Source organism: Amphiura filiformis, chromosome 17 (assembly GCF_039555335.1).
Source record: "Amphiura filiformis chromosome 17, Afil_fr2py, whole genome shotgun sequence".
In the NCBI taxonomy this organism is placed as follows: Eukaryota; Metazoa; Echinodermata; class Ophiuroidea; order Amphilepidida; family Amphiuridae; genus Amphiura; species Amphiura filiformis.
Genome location: NC_092644.1, coordinates 50,858,634 through 50,876,697, shown reverse-complemented (window position 1 = coordinate 50,876,697; position 18,064 = coordinate 50,858,634). Strand labels below are relative to the sequence as shown.

The 18,064-nt window shown below is 36.7% G+C and overlaps 1 long non-coding RNA gene across 1 annotated transcript; it reads left to right on the top strand.

Annotated features, from left to right (window-relative positions):
- Positions 1-33: 33 nt before the first annotated feature.
- On the top strand, positions 34-9,787 carry LOC140137929 (uncharacterized). Its single transcript, XR_011856926.1, has 3 exons — positions 34-59; positions 5,925-6,064; positions 9,738-9,787. It is a non-coding gene; the product is annotated as an uncharacterized lncRNA (long non-coding RNA).
- Positions 9,788-18,064: the final 8,277 nt, after the last annotated feature.

Here is an 18,064-nt window from a genome sequence, read left to right as displayed (position 1 = left end):
GTCCAATGCTCTAACCATTGCGCCACACGACCCGGTGTGGTTGATGCATTCCTAGCCAGGTAAGCGTTTGAGTTTCTTTGCAAATTAGCTATTTTAAGCTCAGTATCATGTCATGACATGGTACATTGTGTACAGCTATGTACATGTACAGTACACCCATCGTATGGCTCGACATTACACAATTGTCACACTATGTCAGGCTGACGAGGCTGTGTCAGTGTTCATTCAATTGAAAATGTATCCTTGCTCGAGAAGTCAAGTCACAAATTTGTGCACCGCAGTGACCGATGAGCTTCACATTCGAGGCTACACTGGATTTCAGAGAACAACGTCAACGGCAATTCCTTGCTCAGATTGGTGCGAGCGCCCTGTTATAATGGTCGACGTACGCCGAACTTTGTGTTCACTTCAAGGGCGCCGATCTGCAATGAGTAACGATATGATGCACAATCAGCTAATCAGATTATCTGTCTGTTGCTACGATTCAGCCAATCAGTAGCTATCAGTACCCCACCTCCGTAAATACATGTACTCAAGACTGTGCACACGCTCTCAAAATGTAAACAAGTGACATTCATACATTTGTGCTATATAACGGCGCGCCATTGGTCAAGAGTCATATTCAGCGCTCATACATTCACACTATGTAACGGCGCGTGATTGGTGTCCCGGATGTGCGATCGCCAGGTAGGAAAAAATGAAGGAAAATCATGATTTTTGATATACGGTAATGTTGCTTGTACGCTTTTTGTTATTATTTTTATGAAATAAGAATCACAAAATGTACTGGTATGTATGAACTGGGTTCATTCATATATTTTCATGACTAAAACCATTTAGTCATGAAAATATATGAATGAACCCCAATTCATGCCCGCTACTTCAGCGTGATGATTTCAGTATAGAAAAGAATGCAAGAAAATCGCGTTAAGAATCTTACATCTTATTTTTTGTTATTATTTGATGAAAAACAATCACTGAATGTTTGGGAATGTATGAAAGGGGCTTATTCATATGCCTCAGGCATAAACAATCAATCATGCGGGCCTCAATTTCATGAATGAACCCCTAATTCTTCTCTGACAAAAACTTTACGAGACCATTGCATTTGTCAGAAATCTAAGCATGAATGCCATGTACATGTACATTGTACTAAGCGACAGTTCAAAATAGCCAATTCTCTCGGTCAGGGTTGTTCCATCCATTGCACTTATTGCGATTCTGTCGGTCAACATGATGTCACTTTTGCCATGATTGGGCTATTCCATCTTGCCCCTAGTGTGACACAAAGGGGACACTTACCGTTGCACTCAATGGGGGAAATCACAAAACATGCAACAAATAAATACTCTTGATGAAATAATTTTAAGCTCGATTTCTTATCAGGGAAATCAACTTTTAAATAAATTACCATACTAAATTAATTGGTATTTTCTGTGCTGAGAAAATTTTCTTGAACTGAAAGGCCCTGTACAAACCAATAGGGATTTCGTGAGGGTGTCCGCTTTGACATACGTGGGAAGAAGTACATACTTTTACTAAATTCCAAAAGTACGGTATGTGTTTTTGTATACAATTTACAAAATTTATGTACATACAAAAGTACATACTTTTGCAACATACTTCCATGTGTGTATGCGTAGTCGTTTCTCCTGCATGCAATTTTTACATACAGTAAGTAACCACTGGGTATAAGCCCACCCCCATTTTTGAAGTGAAATCTGCCATCTAGGGGGTGGGCTTATACCCTAAAGTGGTTACGGTATATGCAAAATGCATACTTTGTATAATTCAAGTATATACATGTATTTGTATAATATGTCATTATTGACTGAAAACTACCTCATGTGCTGTGTGCAAAACTACAATGTACATAGTATTTAATACATACTCTGAACTTTGGCAAAAGTATGTGGTTTTAGCATATGTATGCAAAAGTATACAGTACTTTTGCAAAATACACAATATATATAGGCCTATACGCCATATAATGCAATTTCTACATACATGTACCGTATAAGCACCCAGGGCACTTAACAAAGTCATTTTGGGTGGACAGTTATTTTTAACCTGGTTTACAATGTACCTGTAATCATGTAATCTTTCAAGGGGCGTTTATTAGAGACTTCCATTACGATGTTATAGGTCCTGAGACGTTCTAGTAGCTTTTCTGGTGCAGAAAATGCATTGCAAGTTTACACTAGACTTGTAGTCCTCCAACTATTTCACTGTATTGACGACTTGACGTCTAACTGTCACTTCAACATTACATGTAATGTTACCCTTAATTGAAAATACCCTACATGTACATGTAGGTGGGTGCTTATTGGGGCATGGGAGCTTATTGGAACAAATTTATACGGTTTATGCAAAAATACATGCTAGTTTTTTTTGTTTAGCCAGGGCTGAGTATCCCCATTTTGAAGGACTTTTTTTTTTGCACCAATTTTCGCTCAAATTTTGGGACTTCAGGCAGAAATATGCCTGTACAGTGTTATGGGGAAAATTTTCAAGTTGATAAAAAATGTTTACAGTTTCTACACAAAATTTCACCCTAGAAAATGTTCCTTTTTAATTAGGATATCTTTCACTTATTAAGTTTCCACCATTCTGGCTGCCAAACGTATAGTCAAAGCTTGAATGCTGTTTTATGAATTAATTACGGTACAAATCAATGCATCAACCAAAAACACGATGGCAATGGACTCTAGCATCGAATGCGTAACTATGTGCCAATTTGAAGATTCCACAGTTCACAAGTAACTCACTTCAGGTCACGGCGAAGCCCGGGGCGAAGCATATCAGTAATGCTAAGTGCACCTGTAGTCGTTTTTTCTATATAGCCACACCACATGCAATCTATTCAAAAATGCATACTGTGCAAAGTATTCAAAACTGCCTTATATCTGCATACAAAACCATGTACAGTTTGATGTACAATGTACTCACTACTAGCCTGTATTTATTTCATATTTTTTGCTCAGGTACACCTGAGTGAATGTATACATTCAGTTTAGACCTTGACCTTTGAACCTAAGTAGCTCCAAGTCAGGCTTCTTCTGCAAATGCTTTTGCTTTGTCTTCACTAGAAATATTTTATAGTATAATATTTGATAGGATAATGCCTGGTAATGGAAATGCAGACTATAAATGCTAGCTACTAAATTAACCTCACTCCCTATGACATAGTTCATAATATATATGCAGCAGTGAGATATCTAACTTGAGGTGGACATAGAATATTAGCCTCATTTCCCATGAAATTATTTATAAAACTGTGTTCTGTAGCCCATAGTGGAGGGGGTTTTTTAACCTGGGGATGATATTAATCATAGGTGTTGACAGATTGATAGTGGTCTGGAAGTTCAAGTTAGTAAATTACATACATTTTGTACTGCTCATGAACTTATCAGATTTTGTTTGCCAGCTACATGTAGGTCAGTGTACATGGCCAATACAATGTACAATACCAAATACCCATGAACTTCTTACTTAAATTTGCATTGAGAGGTAAGAAGGCTTGTTCTGACCAGGGTATGGATTTGATATAATCAGTCCAGCATTTAACAACATTATTAACAACATTGAATTTTAAGGCCAAATGTTTACCTTCTCCATTACATTGCACACAGTATTTTGATGCATTACCTGAATAGGTTTAGTTTCATTATTACCTTCAACTTTTACTTTTACTCTCTAGTTGAAAGTAAGTGGCACTAATGAGGTTTTCAGCATTTTAATAGATCCAGTTTTAAACCTTTAACTTTTACCTCATATCCCTGCTTTAACCCTCTTTCAAGTTGAAGTCCAGTGCATAATGAATATCATCAAAATGTTGTTTCCCTGTTTATTCTTCTAGATATTATATTCATACATATTCTAAGCTAACTGTATTGTAATTCAATATTTTCTAAAATAACACATTGCTTTTTGATTTATTCTAAAGACTATGGTAAGTTCTGATGTTAAAGCCACAATGTACCATCTTATGTATGTAATATGAAATTGGTTAATATTTTTCAAACCTGACTTTTTTTGGCATATTTGTAATGTTTACACATGTCACAACTTGCACCTAAATGGAATCAGCCAAATTGGTTGTGTTTGTAGGTCAACAGAACAAAGTTTGACATAATGTCATTTATATAATTCAAAGAATTGTGACATTTCCTCCTATAGAACTGCGTGTTAAATGGCCAAAATAACTAACCAGCAGGGTTTCTTTCATTTTACCTTGTTATTTCAGCTCAAAATGGACAGAAACCCTTCCGATAATTATTACTAGCATTATTTCAGCATTTTGAGTATAAAACAAATTTAAAATTTGAAGGAAATCATCTTTAATTAAAGCCTTGTTGTTTTCATACAATTTTAATTGAGTTTGTATTAAATTATACAAGTTTTTGGTTATTTCATGATCCCCTCCAGCTTCATCATAATTTTGCACTTCCCTACCAAAAACAAAACAAAAATACCAAAAACAGACTAAGGGATATTCTTATCATTTTGGACAATGCTATAATCAGCCTTCTGGAACGTTAAAATTTTACTGTATTTCCTAAAACTATTTATGAATCATCCAAATCATAAGAAACCTTATCATTATCTATCACACATCATATCCTATATATACATATCCCAACAGACTCTACATTAGTAGATATGCAGTCTCTAAATATTGAAGAGCTAATCACCTAGTGGAACGTATTTACCCTTTTAATCAAAATGCTTAAGGATCTTCACAATCTGATATCTTAATCTTATGTAGGCCTACATATAAAACAATATCATTAGCCCTAATTATAAGAAACGCGACATTATTCAACACCAACGACCTACATTGCACAACCATGTGTTCCAATCATGCCTGAGCACTCCCTTTTAAAGGGGTTTTTATTATGTATACGGTATACATGTATGTACAATTACTTTTCCAAAAGTATGTGGTTTTGCATAAGTGTGCAAAAGTACATACTTTTAATACAAAATAGGCATATTCCTTTCCGATAGCCAAAACACATGATTAGCGTTAGGGTTAGTAGGCCTACATTTTCCTACATTGGGGCATGCTTAACTCTATCAAATCTTACAAAGAAAACCACTGCACATGTATGCATTGTCATACCCAGGGAATCGATGGCTGATGGGCCAGTGACACCACCGTAGCTACAAGTGGGTGTCTAAGGTTCGAATCCCAGGATGCCAAGTGAAAAATTTGTTCATCTTCTCCTTTTTTCATTCCTCTTCTCCTTTAATTTCTGATAGCCAAAAACCATATTTAGCATTAGGGTTTATATTCATAAATATGCCAATAGTATATGATGCAAAACTATACAGCACATCGGGCCACCATGCATGTATACTATCGCAATATACCAAGAATGAAGTTGATTGGTTGTTGCGATGTTGTGTTAAATCTGCAGAGTGGATTATTAATGAAAATGTGGGTAAAATATGCAATAAAAGCTGCTGAGTAGATTTATGAAAATGTAGGCAAAATATGCAAATTAGCTTATTAATATTCATAAATATGCAAATAAAACATGACATAGAACTATAATACAGCAGATTAGACCACTATGTCCTATCACCATACCAAGTTTGAAGTTTAAGCTGCAGAGTAGATTAATGGTTTTGCTTCCGCCCGGACAAGCCAAAACAAACAACCATTTGGATGATAACACAAGCTCCACATATGTGTGGAGGCCGCCAAAAATTCTAATATGGAGTCAACAGGTTTACAGAGAGAAACTCCTATCCTATAGCTAGGCAAATCAAACAGTCCGCTGCTGCTCAGAGATAAAATCAAACATGTATGAATATAGTTAAAGGCAAAAAAAAAATGAATGGAAGACTACAAACTGTGGATGGTAACATAAATATATGAGAAGTTCTTCTTCAACCTATTTTTTTTTCTTTTCCAGATTTTGCTTGCTGAATATGTGAAAGGAGATTACAACAAGAGTGCTGTAACAGTTGCAAAAATACTTTTCTGTTCTCTCTGCCGAACCCCACAAGAGCTGCAATCAGACAATGTTGTACATTTTACAGGTGTTTGGCTCAGGTAAGGTGTTCATCTAAACACCTCAAATAAAGAAAGTCCGCACTCCGCAGTCATGTAACCCGTCCTACACCAAACCCTAATCTTGTTATGACAATTTGATTGATAAGGTCGTGTGCAGAATCTTGTTAGCTGCAATTTGGTACCAAATTTGCTACCGAAATCTCTAAATTCATAGAGATTGATAGCAGTATATGAAATTTGGTGCATTTTCAAAAGTTGCAAATTAAAACAGACCACGCTTGAACCTGTAGAGGTGAATGGCAGAACACGACCATTGACATATTGACATAGCCCGAAACAACCGCTAGGTCATATCGATCGCATCGTGCTCTAGTATTCATCAGTAAATCACTGTAGCAATCCATGCGTTTTAAATTGACAATTGAATAAAGCGCGCATTTGGGATAGTCGACAGGGGCCCATCGTGGGCAAGCAAGGTTGACCATATTGCCACGCTAAGCCATTTCGACCAGCGATGCTTCGTTTTGATTTGCAACTTTTGAAAATGCACCAAATGCCATAAACTGGTATCAACCTTTGTCACTTTTGAGTGTTTGGTAGCAAATTGGGTATCAAATTGGAGCTAACAAGATTCTGCATACGACCGTATCAATCAAATTGTCATAACAAGATCAGGTTTTTGGTGTAGGATGGGTTGTATGACTCATGGACTTTCTTTATTTGAGCAGTTTAGCTCTATGAGCAGGGCTGCAAGCGGTCCTATATTTCCTATATTTTTAAGATTTTCCTATATTTCCCTAGAAAGTTTCAAAAAGCCCTATAATCCCTATATTTTCATATTTGGAATATTTTTTGCTGAAGGTCTTTGTATTAAATATAAATGCCTCCCTGGACCCCACCAATCAGGTTTATTTGTATCCATTTCTATAATTCCAGGTTGCATTTTTGCCCTGCAATTTCAGTTAATTCTCTAACTTCTTGGGGCTTTGCCATATGAACCTACACTAGACCTTTTCACAGTTCATGTTGAGATTTTGCATATAAAATAGAGATAATCAGTGTGGTGTTGAATGCTGACATCTTGTGGGTACACGCTGCGATGGCCGTTCGTCGTTCGATCTCCATGAGTGAACAGCAAAATCACCGTGTTGATGTGTGGTCGTGCGTCTTGAACTCGCCACTCAAAAAAGGTGGCAATGTCAAATTAAATGATGATATCTCTGCCAAGCAAGAAGTTATTGTCACGCTTGTGGTCTCATTTTATTGCTAAATAAAATGCACTTTCAACCCAGTAAAAAGAATTCTGTTAGCCTTTTTAATACTGACACTGCTTCATAGAATTCAGAATGGGCAGAGTGGCGGAGGTGGGGGATGTGGATCTGCTTCTGTAAAGACTGTAAATTGGATTTTTACTCTATTTAGTATCTAAAAGACTCATGAACTTACAGCTAAACAATTCTACTTATTGGTTTAGTCTAGAAAATACAAACTTTTCCATACAAAACTACCCGTTTTCATATCAAACACTGTAGGGTGTCTTCAAAATCTAAAAGTTACTGTAAAATTTTAATTATACCCGTGACTGGCCAGTATAGTCCCACCCCGTTTTGGGTGAACATTTTTCAAAATTGGGGGTGGGACTATACTCAATTTCAAAAAAATTTAAGTTTTTTATTTTTTCGGTTTTGTAGTGTCCCTGGACCTAGACCTAAATGGTAGGATCATTCATGGTTGACCTAAAAAAAAAAAAATTCAAGATGTTTTGTATTTTTAATATGAAAATTGATAATTTGTATTCATGTTATAGTTTATTAATGATTTAAAAATGAATTGAATTTGAATGCATTTTGAAATTAGAATTCAAATTAGAATATCTCCATAACTATCAACCCTAAACTAGCAAAAGTATACATTTTTGGAAAGCTGGAGGCAAAAGCAATTTAAATATACACATTTCAACTCATTGTACAGGGTGACCTTGAAGTTATACAGGGTGGAATTAAAAAAAATCCAAATAAAAAATGGGTCACTTAATGTATTGCTTATTACTAACTTGCAGTTATGGTTAGGGGGAGCCTACTGACTTTGGAAGAAAAAAAATCACAGCTGTTTGGTAATCTTGGAATACAGGGTGTCCCAAAATATGTTCAAATTTTTTTACAATTCAACATATTTTGAACTGAAACATTTTACCCCTAACCCACACAAAAAAACTAAGTCCATAATTAGATCCCTCATCAAATTTCCTCTCAGAAAATGTAAACTATGACTATGATAGGATAAGTAATTAAAAATTTAGGGCAACTTTTAGATTTTGAAGACATCCGCATTGCTTACTACAGTGTTTAGTATGAAAACAGGTAGTTTTGCACATAAAAGTTTGCATTTCATAGACTAAACCAATCATAAAGAGTTCAAAATGATTAAAACAATTAGCAGAATAAATAATTTTTCAAAAGAGCTCTTAACCATGTCTGTAGCCCATATGGATGCAAAGATATGATCAGTTGATTCAACGCACACACAAAAATCTTTATTTCCCATAGACTTTGCAAATACCGCCACCGCCTCATCCGCCACCGCCTCATCCCCCACCTCGGTCATTCTGAACTCAAACAACTCTAACTCCACTATCTTAGCTGATAAACAATTCTCCTTTGGAGGTCTGTTAGGGCACACATTTAGCTACAACATGACACCAAACACACTTCAATACCTGTTTAAGCAGAGATATAACAATTTGAAGGAGTCTCAATTTGGAAAAGCGTAACAAAACCACCATTTTTGGGTGGCGAGTTCAAAAGCAGCGTGGCCATAAATACTATTCATCTGCCAAATATGACAACTGTAACATGATTTGCACGATTGTAGTGCATGTAAACTGAAATCTCATTGCACTATTTCATGTCCTAAACCATAATCCCCGAAGCTGTAAATAAAGTTTTAGCTCATTTTGGACTTAGCGTACATTATTCTCTTCCAATTTATTTAATATGGATTCCCGAAGTAAATGACTGCCCAATTTACCCTTTACTAAACGTTTGTTTTATAGTTATTGTTATATGCAGTATTTTTAACTTTTTATGGCCCCACTGAGCCCACCATATGCATATGGGTGACCCTGCCCCGCTTCACAAATTTGATTGTCTCCTTTACTATTGTAAGGCTTGCAGTCCTGAGATTAGGTTTGTATGTAGCCAAGACACATGGCTTTCATATGGCTCAGTCAGGTCCCTTCTAACCTTAAAATTGACATCCCTAGACTAGTCAGAAAAAGGGCAAACACTGCTCGGTCACCCCTATTGCACTATTTGAAGTTGCTTTGTCCAATAAAGCCTTGAAATTATTGTATTATTCTTATTCCAGTTATATTAGCAATTCTGTAAACAATAGTACCCAGATACGCAACCCAAATATTAAAATGCAGGTCATTTTAAGTGTCCATGTGCCATTTTCGAAAAACTAGGTGAATGTAATACAAAAGCAACCCGGTTCCAAATGCTTTTGAACTATGTTTATTCAAACAAAAGAAAGGAATTCCACTATTGCTGGAGTGTGGCTAACATGCAGTACAAGCAGATCAGGAAATAAAGTTACATTAATTATAACTGTTCCAAAATGCTAATAACACATTCATGAGTATCCACAGTCAATTGTACAAATGTATGTATTTCTTACTATCTTCTCTTTCTGTGACTCTTTTTATCCATAGAATCATTTGATGCCCTCGTTGATGCTACAAGGGAACAAGTGACAACATCCATGAGCGACACAGTCAGTCATGTTAGCAGAGGGAAACTTTCTCAATCGTCAACATCCACAGATATGCGTATAAAAATGAATGATACAAGCTGCATAAATATGATGAACAAATACATTCACTTTATCTATTTAGAAATGAAAGGCTTTTAAGACCAGCACATTTACATGGATTTGTTTCAGTGAGTGGTCATTTCATATTACCAGTGTTAGCAGAACTCATTGTAAAGCTGACAATGTGGCTATAAATTCAAGTCAAATCGCTACCTTATTAGAATGAGAAGCATGTTCTTAAAACATATGGAAACTATATTTGGCAAATAATGTGAACTATAATATAACCTTTCTTAAGATTTTGTTAATGATTAGCAGTGTTCGAACTATGCCTCAAAAAGTTACAGGCCAGCCGGGCTTGACCTTAAAAAGTTACCGGCCAGCCGGGCCGGCAACTAGATGCCAGTCAGAAAAGTTCCCGGCCAGGCCAAAAAGTTACAGGCCAATGGCCTGCTGACTGGCCCGATTTCGCATGCTGATGATTAGCCAAGTCAAGTCCAGACAAGTCAAGTAATACTTTATTATACTATTCAGCAAATTACTTCAGCGGTGTCGATGTCCTTCTGCTTTGTCTGATTAACACATAAAAAAACTACAATCTTAAAAATAATTATTCGAACACTTTTAAGGGCTTATTGGAAATGGTCGCCCTCTCTACCCCTGTATAATGTTTGCATGCCCAATATGCTCATCTTCACCATATCTTCTCCCAACATTGTTTGGTGGGGCAAGGGGAAGGGTACGTATGCTGAAGATGAACATTGAGATAACACTACTATAATCCTTAGTTTCCAGTGACTCGTACAGCGTCGCACTGTACTAAGAAGAACAGGGAATTGGGTGTTCGAACACATTTTGTCCAGGATTGTAGGTCACACGTTGCTACGCAGTTTGACTAGCGAATGAGGTGCCAATGTGATTCTAGAGTTCAGTCTTTGATCAAGTAATCTCAGGGGCGTAGCAAGAGCATCAGGGGCCTATGGAAAAGGAGCAGTCACGGGCCCTTTTAACCAGGGCGGGATTTAGCCTACCTTATTGGGGCCCTGGACCAGGCCAAAATTTGGAGGCCCCGAACTCACATGCCGAGGAAGGTATATGCACTAAAGTCAGTGGCCAAGTTTTGGTTTAACTAAGGGGACTAACATATTTTGTTGAATTCAATTTCAGACTATCTTGGCCCCAGATCAACATAAATTTCTGAATTTGAATGAGCGCTTGAAGCGCTGAAAATTTACAATTTTGCCCTATTTTGACCAAAAAAGATGCTGTTATTGGGGTTACAAGAAAGATGCATAGGGCAATTTTGGGGGCCCCCAATTTTTTTTTTTGGGGGGGGGGCAAAATTGCCCTGGACCCGGGCCCATCTGGCCCAATGCTATAAAAATCCGGCCCTGCTCTCCATTATCAGCCCTTATTTAATTTTTCGCTTTTGTGCTCGGGTCCCTGAACCCTCGGGGCCCATGGACTTCGGCCCATCCTGTCCCCCACTTGCTACACGCCTGAGTAATCTTCATGTGTATGCCAATTGAGTTTGTCATCAAAATAAATAAATAAATTTCAGAATTTATATAGCGCTTTTTTTTTATTGTTTCAAAGCGCTGTAATTTCGCTGCGTGGTGAATCATCACAATCAGATCGCATCAACTAGGCTAGTTGCAGCCGAACCTGGCGCAAACCTATCCGCACTTAGATTGCAACATCCACCCATTTTCTGCAGCTTCCCAAATTCCATTGGGTGAAGGAAGTTTTTTGATAACGAAACAACTAATCACCGATTTTGAAAGCAGGAGGAAACCGGAGATCCCGGAGAAAACCTGCGAGAGCAAACATGGATCGGGATAAACCAAGTGCACATGAGTCCTTGGGCGCGCCGGGCTTGAACCCGGGACCTCAGTGGTGCAAAGCGAGGAACTACCGCTGCGCTAACTCGCCCTCCCTCAATCATAGTGCCAAGATATTTATATGAGGACACATGCTCCACATTACTACCCTTCACCACTAGGGTTTGGAGTTGTACTTGACGTCCTAAAATCAATTATCATTTCCTTAGTTTTGGAAACGTCTCAAGCTATGCAATGTTATTTTGCGTGTATGTATACAACATGTCACATTATCCAATTCATTCCAAGGCATAGGTTTTAAACCTTTAGACACATCTGCTTCTGCTTGAGAACATATTACTGTAGCACTGAGTAATTCAATTTGATCATTTATCTTACAATTTAAAGCTACTTCATGAAAGTTGGGAATTCCCTTTACCGTGTAATCACAGTAAACAAAGTCAGGACTATTTATGTACTGAATCCCCTAGAATGTAAAGTGGATATTACATCATTTTGGAAATTCCCAGGAAGTGGTGTAATATGAAAGGTTAATGTTTAAAATTAGTCTTGGGAATTTCCAGATTACATCTTATTTTGTAAAAGAGTGCTATAGAACGGGACATTTATTTATGTTTATGTATCAGAAGATTATCATGTTTTACTTTTATTTATTCAGATACTGTTAACTTTTCAAACAGTGTGTTTTCTTGTGCACTCTGAAGTGAATTTGGGTGAAAGGTGTGTTTGGCCTTGACGACTCGGTAACAATATTTGACTCACGTTGCTGTTGAATCGCACCTGCTGTCCCAAATCTACAGAGTGTATACACATACACACATACAGATAATACAACTTCTTTTGAATAAATTAATGTAGTTTTAGCCGACAGAAAAAGCATAATATAAAAAACATGTTGTGCATCTTCAGTGTTTTAAGGAAATCCATTCAAGCTATTTTTAAGTTAAGAGCAGTCCTTCTGATTTCATGCCATTGCAACTCAAGTTTTCAAATTTTTGTTAACTGCTCTGAAACATGGGAAGCATCATTACATAAAGGGTTCACAAAAATAACTCCCCCTTAAAATTACAAAACATTTCTTTGCTTAACTTGACATACATTTCGTTGATTTGAAAAATTAAAAACATGTGAATAAAGGAATTATTTTCCTACCCTCCCAAAGTTCTTTTTAATAAAAATCTGTTTGTTTTGGCCAAAAATAATCACATTTTCCAAAAATGATGCTTTCAGAAAAAGTTGCACTTTTCCACATCCTATACATGTAATGTACAAAAACATTCTCGATATCAATGTTTTGATTGATTTAATGGTGTTTTGTGTTCTTTCATTTTTATGTATACGATAACCCAGTCACCCATACAATCATCTTGCAATTTAAAACAATGATTTATTGACATGTACGGGGTATTTCTAGAAGCTTTTGAGCGGTGTGTCAAAATGGTAAAATCAATTACAAAACATTTCTTAGCATAACTTGACATTCATTTTGTTGATTTGAAAAATGTATAAATGGTAAAAAATAATCACATTTTTCAAAAATAATGCTTTAAAAAAATTGCACTTTTCAACATCCCATACATGTAATGTACAAAACTTTCTCGATTTCAATGTTTAATTGTTTTGATTTCCTTTACCTTTCTGTCTCTGATCCCTTAATCACCCATGTAACCATCGTTTAGTGCAAAGTAATGATTCGTTGAAGCTAATTTTGACATAAATGAGGATGTTGAAAAGTGCAACTTTTTCTAAAAGCATCATTTTTGGAAAGTGTGATTATTTTTGGCCAAAACAAAAATATTTTTAAAAGAAAAAACATTGGGAAGGTAGAAAAACAATTCCTTTATTCACAGGTTTTAAAATTTTTCAAATCAACGAAATACATGCCAAGTTATGCAAAGAAGTGTTTTGTAATTTTAGGGGAGTTATTTTTGTGAACTTATTTAACACTGAAGATGCCCAACATGCCACAATTACCATGATTACATAATCGGTTGAAAAAACATTTATGAGGGGAAACTGTTAAAAGTTGTGTTACCTGTATGTACAAGGGCACTTCGTGAATACACATAATCTTGGGCCATGTAAAATCACGGACGTCACTTCATTACCAAATACAAGGGGAAACAAAGTATTATTGTGATTTTTGTCACATTGTGTCGATCAACAGTGATTTGAGAAATAAAAGTTATTAAAACATAATGTTATTTGTGAAGTGTTTACTTGTGTGATTCAATGAGTAACATTACAGCAGAGCATACAAGCTACCAGTTCCTGGTTATTTGAATACTGTTCTACTTGTCAGTGCTTTGAAAGAAATGAATAATATAGCTGGCTTAAATCTTTCAAGTGGAAAAATGCACAAGGAACATAATTTGTGAGAAGTGCAACTATGGATTAGCTCACAGATTTATTTGGTGTTTGTTTAGGCTAAAAAACGGCAAATTCATTTTTTTAAACTTTTTGCTTACACAAACGAATATATAAGACCCCATTTTTGCCAAAACCATGCAAAATTACATACTTTTCCAAAAGTGTGTGCTTTTGCTTATACAACTTAGTATATTTTTTTTATTAAATCAGCCAGTTTATTCTCATTAATTACATATACAAAGATAAATAATGATACATGAATAAAAATAAATATAGCAACAATAAAATACATATAAAGTAGTACAAACTGGCAGTGAAAAATCTAGGACACGGAGATACCCGACCAGCGAGTCTCCGGCAAGATAAAATATTTATAAAAAAAACAATTGTTAAAAGACATTATAGTTTAAACAGTGGCGGATCAATCCATGATGGTTCGGATTTGGAACAATATAAACTAAAAGATGTGCACAGGACGATTTTCATAAGATTATTCCGAACGTTCTTAAAAGTTTGAGTTGTACCAGAGAGATGTATAAGGGACTTAAGAGTAGATGTGTTTTCAGGAGATAGGTAACCTCTACTACCAATTTCAAAAGCATGAATATTGACTTTGAGCCCCTTTTCGGTAAGATCATTAACAAGACTCGCATATTTGTCGAGTTTCCTCTGATGGGCATTAACAATGTTTGTTTCGAAGGGTATGGTTAACTCAATAATACAAATCTTGCTGAGATGAGGCCAATGAATGACAAGATCAGGGCGCTGGGAGGTAGGAAGAACATCAGGTGGAACTGTTGTGACTGTTTCTCCTTTTTACCTCCGAGATCAGCATAAACATGATAGTCATTAGTATTGTCAGAGTACTTAAAAAGAGACACTAAATAGTTCAAAACCGAATCATGGCGCCATGTGTACCTTCCTTGATCAAGTTTTGTTTTGCAAAAGTTCAACACATGATGGAGAGTTTGGCTGTTTTGACACAAAGGGCATTTGACATTATTAGCTGATCTTAGGCGCCACCTCCCCAAGTTGGTCAATGTAGGGAGGGAATATGTGGCTGCGTTGAGCGCAAATTGTAAGACACCACGTGGAAGCGCATACATTATATGTTTCCAAGTAAAACAATTCTGTTCTAAGTGAATAAGCTGGAGAAACCGGCCTTGAACCAGCAATTCTTTAACTTTAGAATTCCACAGGTTACGGATTTCATCAGTGACAAACTCTTTGATCTTACCAACAATACCTTTTTTTGTGGGCACTGGATTGCTACGGGTCGGATTATTTTCCAGAGCTTTAACAGCTTCATTGTACAAGTTCTGACTATAATGAATTATGGAAAATTTACGAGAAAATGATTCTTCTCTAGCCAGCTTTGATACCAACGCATCCTGAACTCTTGAGTCGAAGCTTCTTTTAAGATGCACAAACTTAGAAGCATGACCTTCTTTATACAGCTGGGAAATGCTGCGAATTTCGAGCGAACCAGAAGAGTAAAGACCAGCCAAGGTACCCGGTCTAGGGATCTGCAGCCATTTTTTGACAAATGAGTTGCAGAGGGCATCTAGTTTAGGAAGGTCAGACCCGTTGAGTTCATGGACCGTAAGGTGGTATCTAAGCGATGGTAGAAGGTACCTTATATAAATGGCAAATTTAAACTCATTTCTGATCAATGTACTATCAATATTCTCCAGTCTTTGTTTGAGAATGTTGTGCGTTTCAGAAGAACACTTCAGCTGGTTTCCCAGCTTAGTTACAAGACACCAAGATACTTATGGTTGGTATCATGAAGAGTTTCAATTTCCGCATCACCAACTTTGAACATGATTGGTTCAAAACTACCATTAACAATTGAAAGAGATTTACACTTTGATGGCTTAAGGGTTAGACCCAGTTTTGTTATAATATCATCAATGTTCCGAAGGATCCTCTGATGGGTATCTCTCCTTCGAGTGGCAAGATTGAAATCGTCAGCAAATGGATTAACAATATGGCGAACATTTGAGGCCTTATTAAGTAAATAACCATGCCTCTCTTCCGATTTAATGTAGTCAATGATTGGGTTGAAGGCAAGGAGAAATATAAGAGGAGATAATGGATCTCCTTGAAACACGCCCCGTTTGAATTGGAATAATTCAGAGGACCAGTTTGGAGTAACAACTTGACCTTTAAGATTACCATAAAGGTTAGAGATATAAGTGACTATTTCTTCCAGAAAGCTGTTGCACTTAAGCGTATGAGAAATAACATCATGTGAAACAGACCCAAAAGCATCCTTGAGATCAAACCAGGTAAGGTGAACTGTTTTCTGAGCAAGTCTGGCGTGACGCATAATTTCAGAGACAACAAATGTGTGATCTATTGTCCCACTGATATGCTTCAAGAAAGCTTTTTGTAATTCAATGTCAAGGAGTTCGTTATCCTTGATGAAACGATCGAATCTATCAGCCAAGATCAGATGGTAAATTTTACCAATAGAACTAGTCAGCGCAATCATACGAAAATTACCTGGGTCGTCTGTAGGAGAGTTTGGGTCTTTATGAATTAATTTAACACGACTTAAGGTCCACATTGAGGGTGGTGTGCCTGATTTCAAGATTTTGTTAAACAAAGTTGCCATAAATCTATGTGTACAAGGCAGTTTCTTCAGATGACCATACATTAGCCCATCAGGACCTGGCGCTGACGTAGCACTTTTCTTGTTCAATACTAAACGAACATGTTTTGGTAGAATCGGAGACATGTCAAACGGCAAGAGGCCCTCTTCAACATCGGTCGGATTGAATTTGATCCAAGGAAAGGATGAGATGAGATTGAGGTTAACAATTTTTGGAGTGCTGTAGGTAGCAGGATAATATCTATCGGCAAAATCTTTGGTAAAGGAGGGTGCACTCTCCTTTTCGCCAAAAGTACCCTTGGTTGATTTCTTAGCGAAGCTATAAAAGTTGGACCTGTAGCACTTTTCTTGATATCGAGCATCGGCACTTTTTCTCTGCCTTTTAATTTCCTTCTGAATTTGGTTGTGCACACGAACAGCTTTATAGAAATCACGTCTAAGGTCCGGGGTTGCATTAGGACCAAAAGCGATTTTCCTCAAATTGTTTTTCCATGATTTTGAACGAGAAAGTGCACTAGGATCATGACGAATATAGTTATCACTATGCTTAGGTTTTTGTTTAAAGTCATCAAGACTCCCAAGAAAGTTATTGACGATTTCGGATAATTTGTTGCCTGCTTCTTCAGGGCTTAAACAATCAGTTGCTAAATCATGATGAACAGGTTCAAGAAGAATGTTCAGTTCCTCATTAAGTGATGACCATTGATCACGGTGGAGTTGGGGAAATGATATAGAACTGAACGATATCAGAGTTGTTATCAATTCACACGGACCCATACTGGTCAACAATAGAATACGTGGAAATTACGTTGACCCATACTGGTCAACAATAGAATACGTGGAAATGGACTGGTAACAAAGCCAATCGATCGTGAATTCTGAGAAACGTGTCCTTGGTCTACACAGGCTAGCGTTGAGAATAATAGTACAGTACTCACGTATGTTGAAATCATCTATATTAATAAACGTATATAAGACCCAATGTCTTACAGTACATTATGCTTTCGGTGGTGGTTTATGCACCGCTTTTTACCCCCATTTTTGCCAAAACCACATACTTTTGCAGAATATGTCACGTTGCATGATTATGCAAAATTACATACTTTTCCAAAATTGTGTGCTTTTGCTTATGCAACTAAGTATATACTATATTAATAAACGTACAAGACCTAATGTCTTAGTACATTGTATTTCTGGCGGTTGTTTATGCCACCTCCCCCCCCCCCCTCCCTCCGTTTTTGCCAAAACTACATACTTTTTCAAAATGTCATTTTGCAGGGTCATAATGGTTATACAAAATTACTTACTTTTCCAAAAAGTGTGTGCATTTGCTTATGCAACTTAGTATATTCTATATTATTGAATGTATATAAGACGTAATGTCATATAGAACATTAT